This window comes from Chiloscyllium plagiosum, unplaced genomic scaffold, assembly GCF_037043375.1.
Source record: "Chiloscyllium plagiosum isolate Xiang-an unplaced genomic scaffold, Cpla_swu_hap1 HiC_scaffold_8, whole genome shotgun sequence".
Lineage (NCBI taxonomy): Eukaryota > Metazoa > Chordata > Chondrichthyes > Orectolobiformes > Hemiscylliidae > Chiloscyllium > Chiloscyllium plagiosum.
The window spans coordinates 103,539,349-103,548,110 of NW_028270146.1; the positions used below are offsets into that span (position 1 = coordinate 103,539,349).

General features: G+C 45.9%; 1 protein-coding gene across 3 annotated transcripts in view; it reads right to left on the minus strand.

Moving 5' to 3' along the window:
• wdr21 (WD repeat domain 21) overlaps window positions 1-3,171 on the minus strand; it is a 104,666-nt gene extending 101,495 nt beyond the window's left edge. The window contains exon 1 of one of the 3 annotated variants that reach the window (XM_087990183.1): window positions 2,899-3,171. The gene's annotated coding sequence lies outside the window, so the exon portion shown is untranslated. Of the gene's footprint in view, window positions 1-2,894 lie in introns of all 3 variants that reach the window. The other 2 variants (XM_087990182.1, XM_087990184.1) reach the window with 2 other exon arrangements.
• Between the last annotated feature and the right edge of the window lie 5,591 nt (window positions 3,172-8,762).

An 8,762-nucleotide genomic window follows, 5' to 3' on the forward strand; every position in this document is an offset into this window, starting at 1 on the left:
AGGAGAAAGAGAGAGAAGAGAAAGAGAGGAGAGAGAAGAGAGGGAGGAAAGAGAGGGAGAGAAAGAGAGGGAGAGAAAGAGAGGAGAGAAAGAGAGAGAAGGGGAGAGAAGGGGAGAGAAGGAGAGAAGGGGAGAGAAGGGGAGAGAAGGAGAGAAGGGGAGAGAAGGGGAGGAGAAGGGGAGAGAAGGAGGAGGAGAGAAAGAGAGAGAAGAGAAAAGAGAGAGAGAGAAAAGAGTTGAGAGAAAGGAGAGAAGGGAGAGAAGGGGAGAGAAGGGGAGAGAAGGGGAGAGAAGGGAGAGAGGGAGAGAGGAGAGAGAAAGAGAGAGAAAGAAAGAGAGAGAGAACAAGAGTGAGAGAAAGAAGAGAGAGAAGAAAGAGGGAAAGAAAGAGAGAGAAAGAAAGAAATAAGAGAAGAGAAGAAGGAAAGAAAAGAAAGAGAAAGAAAAGAGAGAGAGAGAGAGAGAAAGAAGAGAAAGAGAGAAAGAAAAAAATAGAGAGAAAGAAAGAGAAAAGAAAGAAGAGAGAGAAGAGAGAAGAAAGAGAGAGAGAAGAGAGAAAAGAAAGAAAGAGACAGAGAGACAGAGAGAGAGAGAGAGAGAGAGAGAGAGAGAGAAAGAGAGAAAGCGTGAGAGAGCTGGTGTATGAGTGTGTCTCCGCCCATGTAAGTGTATGAGAGAGAGAGAGAGTGGGAGCATGTGATTGTGTGTGTGTTTGCGTGCTTGGTAGAGTGTGTGCATGAATTTGAAAGAGTATAACCCTGTGAGAGGATGTGTGCATGGGTGAGAGCTTGGGGGGTTGTATTTGTGCGTCAGAGAGAGCGTGTTTGTGAGAGAGGACCTGCATGAACATGTAAGAGTGTGTATGTTTGTGTGTGTCTGAGAAAGTGTACAGTGCAGTGGGGTCACCTGGAGTGTGGTATGAACCCAGGAACCCGGTTGAGGCCATCCTCTTGGGTGGCCCTGACCGCTGAAGTGTTCCTTGACTGTGAGGGAGCATCCCGGTCTGGAGATTATTGCACGCTGTCCATTCGTTTGTTGTCGTTTTGTCTGTTTGCCTGTTTAAGATTTGGGGTTTGTTTAAAGGCAAGAAGGGGAGGCATAGGGAAGATTTATGGGCGGCACGGTGGCACAGTGGTTAGCACTGCTGCCTCACAGCGCCTGAGACCCGGGTTCAATTCCCGCCTCAGGCGACTGACTGTGTGGAGTTTGCACGTTCTCCCCGTGTCTGCGTGGGTTTCCTCCGGGTGCTCCGGTTTCCTTCCACAGTCCAAAGATGTGCAGGGTCAGGTGAATTGGCCATGCTAAATTGCCCGTAGTGTGTTGCAGAGAACATGGTGTAGTTTCTCCGCTCCCTGGATGTACTGGACAGCAAAGGATACCCTATTGGTTGCATCCTGTGTCTGTCTCCTGAGGAGGTCATTGCGGTTTCTTGCTGTGGCATGTCAGAACTGGCGATCGATGAGTTGAGCAACGTACCATGTCCTTATGAGGGCACCCTTCAGCACCTTCAGGTGTCCATCGCGTTCCTCCTCATCTGAGCAGATCCTGTGTATGTGTAGCGTTTGTCCATAAGAAATGGCTGTTTCAATATATTTAGGGTGGAATCTAGAGAAGTGCAGCATCGTGAGGTTATCCGTGGGTTTGTGGTAGAGTGAGGTGCCCATCCTTGATGGATATGCGTGTGTTTAAGAATGAGACAGATACTAAACAGTAGTCCATGGTAAATCTGATGATGGGATGAAACTTGTTGATATCATTGTGCAGTTGTTTCAGTGACTCCTTGCCATGGGTCCAGAGGAAGAAATGGTCATTAACATATCTGGTGTATAGTGCTGGTTGGAGGTCCTGTGCAGTAAAGAAGTCTTGTTCAAACTTGAGCATGAAAATGTTGTCATCTGGGGTGTAAATTTGGTCCCCATGGCTGTTCCATGTGTCGGGATGACGAACTGATTGTCAAAGGTGAAAACGTAGTCGAGGATGAAGCAGATGATTAGTAGGATGGTGTTCAGAGATTGTCAATTGTTGATGTTGCATACTGAGGCTGTTGAAGCGAAGCTGTCATCGTGGGGGATGCTGGTGTAGAGTGCTGAAACGTCCACTGTAACGATGAATATTCCCTGTTTGACTAGGCCGTGAGTGCAGAGTTTCTGTAAGAAGTCTGTAGTGTTGCGACAGATGCTGGGATTTCACTTAACATTGTCTCATCAACAAATTTGGATATATGGCTATTTGTGTCATTATCCAATTAATTAATAAATAATGTAAATAACTTGAGGGTCTATCAGAGATCCTATGGGATACCACTGATCACATCTTGCCAAATTGAGTTCCTACCCATCAACCATTCTTTTTGTCACCTGTCACTCAACCAATTTCAGCTACTGCTTCACCAGTCACAATGTCAGTAATTTGCTCTCAATATCATAGGATTCTAACTTAGCCTCTTATGTGGGACTTTATCAAATGCCTCTGGTAATCCATATAAGCAACATCCATTGACATTCCCATGTCCATACCTCAGCCACCTCTTCAAAACTTCAGTAAGGTTTGTTGGCATGACCTGTCATAAATCCATGCTGGCTCTGTGACTCTCACTGGTTAACTGAGAATTTTCAAGGTGCTTAGTTACCCCATCCCTGATTATAAACTCCAACATTTTCCTTACCACAGATGTTAGGCTAACTGGTCTACAATTCCCTCGCAATGGTGTGCAATTTTCCATTCTAGAGTGACAACTCCTGCATGTAGGAAACTTTGCAAGATTTCAAGCAGGGTATCTACGGTGTACTCTACTACGTGTACTTCTTTTAACGCCCGCGGATGGTAACGGGAAATCCTGGGGAGCTGCCACTCTTCAATTTCATTCATTTGCTTATTAGTAATGTTTTACTTACGTACTGGACTCAAAACGTTAACGCTGCTTTCCCTCTTCACAGATACTGCCAGACCTGCTCAGTTTCCCCAGCAATTTGCTTTTTTGTTTCAGATCTCGAGTATCTGCAGTTCTTTTGATATCGCTCTGCTTCTCCAGATGCTATTTCCATCACATTATCCTGAGTCAGCCAGCCACGAACACTCCTCTCTTAATTGACTACAACCTCCCTCTGATTCACTGGTTTGATCCCTAACTAGCACCACTCCTTCCAGTCGCCAATATTTTCCCCAATCCTTGAACGGTCGCTTCCACTTCCGGGTCAGAGGGCAGGAAACGAGGATCCAAGGGGAGGTTCGGCGGGCTGGTACTCACTGCGCATGTTCCCGCTGTGGCGTTTCCCCTCCCCGAACCTATTGCGCATGCTCAGTGTTGGATAACGGGAATATGAGTGGTTGGATGAAGTTAAAAATTTATAGTCCAAGAGGTTTATTTGGAAGCACTGGCTTTCCAAGCGCTGTTTCTTCCTCATGAGATAACCACCTGATGAAGGAGCAGAGTTCCCAAATCATGGGGTTGGATGGAAAGTTCTGGAATGTGGCGAGAGACGTCGTTAAACCTGAGTGTGGTCGCGCGGGGCGGTAGTTAGTTTTGAATTTTCGTTCCGTTCGAACTTGTCCGCGAGCCATCAGGGAGGCTCTGGGTCGAGTCAGTGAGATGCTTCGATAGGATAAACGTCGGAGAATACCTGGGGCTATGGGTGACTGGGCGAAATTGGGAGAGGGGCGCGACTGACTGCAGTCGGGGGTTTGGGGACGAACACCGGCGTCTGGTGAGGGGGGTGGTGGTGGATACTGAAGTCTGGTCAGTGGGATGCCTGAGTGCAATTAGGAGTGGATTATGGGAGGGGGGAAGGGGGGAAACAGTGTTTCGACTCCAAACGACCAAGACATGCTGGACCTGTCCATGGGGTGAGGGAGATCAGGTCATAGGGTTCGTGCGGAGTCTTGGGAGGATGTTGTATTGGATTCCGATCATCTGCGGTTTGGGGAGGTGTCTGGATGTGGGGGCGTGAGTTGGATTGGGAGGGGTGTTGCTCCGGGGATGAGACATGAGGTGGAGTATAGTTTCCTGATTAGAGACATAGAGATGTAAATATTATATGTACACAACAGACAATAAGGGGTCCTAGTACTGATTCTTGTGGTATATTGCCGGGCACCATTTTCAGTCACTCAAACAGCCTTCTACCCTTTGTGTCGTATTACTAAGCCAGTTTCTGATCCCTTTCACTAGATTTTACTCAATTCCATCTCAGTCAGTCTCTTATGTGAGAAGTGAAGCTCACTGCCAAATAGTTTTAGTCCGAGTCAAATTCTGAAGCAGTCTTTATTCATACGTTCTTGCAAGAGCAGGTATCCAAGAAGTAGGCACACCCCTGAACAATATCAGTGCATTTTTATACAGTCTCTGAGTCTCTCAGTACTTCCCCTTTTACCTCATACGTGATAGTTGCAGTTGCTCTGTGCAGCTGCTAATCTAATCAGTTTACCACATCCGACTGTGGCCTGTTGTTAGCGTGCAACTGAAGCAACACTTCCACATGTTCTCCACAATTCCCCCTTTTCTTCTTGGCTAATATTTTTTCTCTTCTGCATGTCCCTCATACGTCGCCTCTAAGTTTGTCAGCAGCATCCCTGAGACCTCATCTATCTTGGAAACTTCTTCAAGATCACTCATCCCCTCATTTTTCAACGGGTAGAGTTCCTCTCTCTGACTACCTGTTACAGGCATTTGTTTAGTCAGGGCCATTTCAATCAGCCGCTGGGTTAGTCCCCGTGCACAAGGTACGATGCAACATCCTATAGCTATCAGTACTCCAACAACCACTATCAAGGAGGTGAGTATGGAGACCACTTATGCCTTTCCATTTCCCAAACCATGAATCCAGCCACCCAGTGAGCAATGTGTCTACCCCTGAATTCTCAGCCAGTTCCTCTGCTAAGGTAGTCAACCCCCGCAGGGCTCGAGTGATTGACCCATCGGGCGCTGTTATTTGGAATAAAGGTACAACAGCTTCCCCCCTAACATCTCTCACACATCGCCTTTTTCAGTTAGGATCATGTCTAAGGCCATTCTGTTCTCCCAAGCTATTCTGCTGGTTGCATCGAGCTGCTCTGCTATACCTTGACTGCATCCCTAGCGTAGTTAATGAACCTCTGCTGATTATAGAAAATATAGTTTATCAAATCCACATTCTTGTTGACCGTTACCCACCAGAAGAGAGCTGACTCAAAGCCTGCTGCAATCTGGTTGTGAGCCTTGAACTCATCTGGCACCCTTCTAGGAACTCCTTTAGAGACTAGTTATATCCAATCATCAAAAGAAGTATCCAATAATGATCTTTTACTCTGACTCCCTTTTGTCACAATCTTTTCCTTTTCAAATGCCAAGGTGAATGGGATTGCCAATTGCACATATGCCTCCCCAATCTGGAGGTAGGGTGGATCTCAGTATTTTCCCTCCACAGTACCACCACAGATCCGCTCAGGAAACCTGCAGGGCTGAGTAGTTCCCTCCCTTGTCTGTTCCGGTCACATTTTCAATTTCTATACACTATTTCAGCTCCCCCTAGTCTCTGAACTGATTTAGACCTTGTCTGCTGACACATGACGTGTACTTTCTGACCGTGGCCAAAAACGTGGGGGGGGATTTTTAAATCTTTCTTCTCCAAGGGAGGGAACATTAGTGATAGGGAAGTACAATTCCCATTATTCCATGCAGTGTTATCCTGATACAGAGCTATCATATTTCATGCCCTTCCTGTCTCTCTGCCACCCAAGCGGAAAGGGAACTACCTGGGCCACTGGCCTACCGGAGGCACGTGCATAGCAATTGTTTTTGTTCAGACTTTTCAGTGTATCCCCATAGCCAGTTTCTATTTCGATGGTCTGTTTTAAATCCTTCACCTCATTCCCACTATCTCTTCAATCCTTTCAAGACTTATTTTCCTTTTCCCTTCACTGACCAGGTATCCTAAGTATTTTACTTTCCTTTCTACATACTGTAATTTGTTCCCCGAGACCCTCAATCCCTGTTGTCCCAGAAAATTTAGCAATTGGTTAGTTGCTTCCGTTGTTCCCTTATCATCATCTCCTGTGACCAGTAGGTTATCTACATATTGCAGCAAATTGTCCCCTGGGGACTTATAAACTTTTCCAAAATTTGTTCTAAAACCTGGCCAAATACATTTGGGGATTCAGTGAATCCCTGAGGAAGCACTGTCCATCTATATTGCTGTTTCTGCCCCGTTCTTGGGACTTCCCAATCGAAGGTGGACATGTTTCTGCTTTCTTCTGCCAGGGGCGTGCCCAAAAGGTATCTTTTAGGTCCACCACACTGAACCACTTGTGGTTGTGTGGGATTTTACTCAAGAGGGTATAAGGATTAGGGACAGCTGGGTGTCGAGTCTGTACTATATCTGCTAAGCCATTCTTACTACTGGTTGTCGGTCACTCACCCCGATCCCTAGTCCTAATAGTATAATTAAGTCTCTTCCTAACAAATTACTTCCTATATCCGGAATGTATAATAGTTGTCCCTCAATTTTTAGATTAGATTACTTAGTGTGGAAACAGGCATTTAGGCCCAACAAGTCCACACCGACCCATCGAAGCGTAACCCACCCAGACCCTTTCTTCTACTTTTACCCCTTCACCTAACAGTTCGGGCAATTTAGCATAGCCAATTCACCTAACCTGCACATTTTTGGATTGTGGGAGGAAACCGGAGCACCCGGAGGAAACCCACGCAGACACGGGGAGAACATGCAAACTCCACACAGTCAGTCGTCTGAGGCGGGAAATGAACCCGGGTCTCTGGCGCTGTGAAGCAGCAGTGCTAACCACTGTGCTACCGTGCCACCCACAAATAGAGGTACTTTCGATCGTCATAGGTTCAAATACAGGGACTGTAAATCCTTCCCCCTTCACGCCGGACACCGTTATCTGTTTTTTGTAAATTGTACTCCTTTGGGTATAAAATTTAAAGATGATCGTGCTGCCCCCGTATCTACTAGGAAAACTGTATCCTCTTTATGCAGTCCCACCTTTAAATTTATCAAGGGTTCCCGGTGGGTTGCCGGGGGCAGGAACCCCTGATGCCCCTATTCTTCTTCAAAGTTCATAAGCGGTATCGGCCTCTCTTCCCTTTTCAGATCTGGACACTCCTGCTTAAAGTGACCTGTCTTTCCACAGTAGTAACATCCCGCCTGTGGGGATTTACACTTCGATCCCTGTCCCTGTCGACTGGACCCCCTAACGGGTCCTCCTCGTTCTCTTTCCCTACCTCTATTTTCAACATGCTGCCAGCCACCACTCCAGTTGCTTACTATCGGTTCCACTCTTTTCTTGACTATCTCATCAACTGTGGCTACCATCATTTTCGCCTTCTCTTTTTTGCTTCTCATTCTCTCTCTTTACAAACACTTTCTGGGCCTTTCTTAATAATTCATCCAAAGATTTGTCACTCCATCCCTCTATTTTCTGAATTTTCTTTTGGATATCCAGCCATGCTTTAGTCACAAAATGTACTTTGAGGAGGCCCTGTGCTACTGGATCCTCAGGGTTCATACCTGAGTACTTTCTCATTTGAGTCCCGTAATCTCTGTAAAAATGCTGACGGAGTCTCATCTTTCTCTTGTCGGACCTCAAACGCCTTTGTTAAATTCTGAGATTTAGGGACTACTTCTCTAATTCCTTTTATTATTAAGTCTTTGAGGTCCTTCATCTGCATTTGGTGATCTAGATTATTGTTCCCCTATCTTGGGTCTGTGTTGGGAAACTTCTGTTTGGCCGGTATGACTCCAACCCCGGGGGGGGGGGGGGAGGTGTTCTCGTTCCCACAATCGCATAGCTGCCCCTCTAATCATTACCCTCTTCTCCTGTGAAGAGAATATTCAAAATAGACATCAATTCCATCCAAGTCTATATACTCGGACCTAGGAATTGATCTATTTGTTCAGAAAGACCAAGAGGATTTTCAATAAGGAATTTCATTTCCTCCTTAAAGGTCCTAACCTCTCCGCTCGTCAAAGGGGCACTCACAAAGCCAATCTTGCCCATTCCTATGGGGACTTCCCTGAAAGGATAATTCTTAATATCTTTTTACATTGTTCTAATTCCTTTTCGTCAATCCTGGTTTCGGGACTTATGGCCTCACGACTTTTACCCGTTCCTCATCTTCCTCCCGTGTAGTTTTCATGCTATATAAACGCATGTCTTGACTGCCCTGCCAGCAGGAGGCATAGTCGGACTTCTCTTTACAGAAAGGTTGTTTTTCATTAACATATAACTTCAACAATTGACAGACTCAATATATAACTTCAACAATTGATAGACCCAATCCTCGTCCGACCCATATTTTGGCCAAAAAAACCAATGATGGACGAATACTCTCTTTTTGGTCCAAACAAAACAACAATATTTTATCATAGTTTTCTGATCCTTCTCCCTTGTACAAGAATTATGTTTCCAATTCCTCAACATCCTTCCCAACGGACTTTCCGAAGGGATGTTATCCGGGACTTCTTTACCCTTTTTTTCCCTGGCGCCTTATTCTTACTTCCTTTACCTCCCATTGTTTAACCCATAAGTCCCTTAATTTGACAGGTATCACACTCCCAGTCACCAAGGCCATACTTAAAACTCTCTTTTCTTACCTTGGTCCATGCACGGAGTTTGCCAGACTGCAGCTGTGCCTACTGTTCCGCCCCTGCCTTATTTTCTTGCCCTGGTTCAGAATGACTCGCCTAGGATCCTCGTCAGTCGACCGGATGGGTCACCTACTGACGAAAGACATAGGACCATTCTAAAAGTAATGGGATGTGTCT